Source organism: Austrofundulus limnaeus, unplaced genomic scaffold, assembly GCF_001266775.1.
Source record: "Austrofundulus limnaeus strain Quisiro unplaced genomic scaffold, Austrofundulus_limnaeus-1.0 Scaffold66, whole genome shotgun sequence".
Taxonomy (NCBI): Eukaryota; Metazoa; Chordata; class Actinopteri; order Cyprinodontiformes; family Rivulidae; genus Austrofundulus; species Austrofundulus limnaeus.
The window spans coordinates 594998-596900 of record NW_013952468.1 but is presented as its reverse complement, the minus strand read 5'-3'; positions in this window follow the sequence as shown (position 1 = coordinate 596900).

The window sequence follows — 1903 nt, the reverse complement described above, 5'->3', positions numbered from 1 at the left end:
GTCTAATATTACAACTAATCGTGGATCCCTTTAAGGCCCTGTCACACTAGACAACTTCTGCCAACTTATGAAACATTTTTTATGTCTAAATTGCTAATAAAAGTTATACATTTGATCAGTTTGTTAGAATTACATTATGTACACACTGAAAAGAAGTTTCCTGTTGATTTTTTTTTTCAATTCCATCCATAGATGTCTGTAAAATGTTCATAAGTTGGCAGAAGTCTAGTGTGACTGGGCCTTTAGCAAAATATCTCATCGATAGATTTTTGGGAAACTTCCAGAATGTGACCATTGCATAAACGTCTACAACTGATTAACGTTTGGAGTCAGACCAGTTTAAAATGGCTGCCACAGCCAACYGACTGTTGAAAATTTATAAATGACTCTAACCCAGCCAACTTAACCGAGCTGAAGGTTGGTGTGGTTGTAGCTGAGAGAAATTCACAACACATACTTTTAAGGCTACACGTTGTGCAGCAACTTAAATCTTTGACTGTTTGTGCCGACACCGTTCGTCTGTTAGCAGAATATCTCATGAACCACTGGATGAATTTAATGAAACGCTCAGACAAAAATCATTAGGTGTTTATCTACAACTTGGGGTCACTCTGACTCAAGATGGTGTGATAGTGGTCGGGTGTTGTCTTCACCACCTTATATGAGATTGTGCATAGTTTAATTTGCAAGGTTTGACCAAAATGCAACATTATTAGAACCCTTGAACTCACAGGGCATTCATCTTCAGGAAGCTGCTTTGGTAACGTTGTTTCCTCTCACAAGAGGGCGTGCTGCTACCTTTGCATGTGCGACTCTGGAGCCACTGAACAACTGAAAACACATGCAGCCCGTTCAGATCTGCAGTCACACATGTGCAGTCAGTCCAGCTGTTCTTTAGTACTCAGGAGCATGAAGTGGGGGTCGGTGGAAATGGCTTTTATCCCATTGAAGCTTCTCTCTCTCTCCCTCCCTCCCTCTCTGCCCCTCCCTTGGGATTACTGGAGCAGCACTCCCCCTGAAAAGAGTCTCAGTTCACCCAGAAGCCCAGCAGCTGTTCTCCTCCTCAGTGAGTTGGCAGCCAGGCCTGCTGGTGTGTGTTTGTCTGGACTGTTAACACAATATCTTAAATGTAATTTAATTGTGCTCCATACAATACAATAAAGAAATCAATCAATCAATCAATCACTTGTGAATCAGTGGGCGGATTTGAGTGGAACACAAAGTAACCTTGAAGCCACGTTTACAGCCAACATGTGGAGTCAATCCAAACCAAGATGGCCTCCACAGCTAACCACAATAACAGCTTTGATTTACTCAGAATTGCAGATACTGCATTGAGGGAAAAGTTGTGGTTGTAGCAGAGAGTTGGTGGCCATCTTTAATTTAAACTGATTACTCTGCAATAAACATTCACTTTACTTAYGCAAAATCCACTTTTTTAGCCATTAAATGCATTTTGTTGTGTACTCTGAGCCTCCAGGAGCGCAGAAAAGTTGCAAAGATACCTTTATTTTCTGTTTGCGTCATAATTTTCAACCTGTTCAGTTTAATTTATTTCCTATAACATTTTCTGAGCTATTGCGTCAAATTATTTAGGATGRAACTGCCAAACAAGGTCTGGACTTACCGACAGTTTGCTGGCCTTCATTCTCTTCTCGTTGTGGCCATTGTTGACATATTTTAATTCATTTGTAATTAAAATGTTTCTGCACCACTATCTAGTCGTAAACCCCTCTATCGGTGATTATGGACTCTTTGAATTTAAAGAGACAGCCTCAAAACGAGTTGATCTGGGACACGCCTCAGAAAAGGGGTGAAAGAGGGGCTTGTGGAGTTACAATAAGGAGGAATCTAGAGCTGCGTCAGGGTTTGCGAGTCGCGTGTGTGTGTGTGTGTGTGGGGG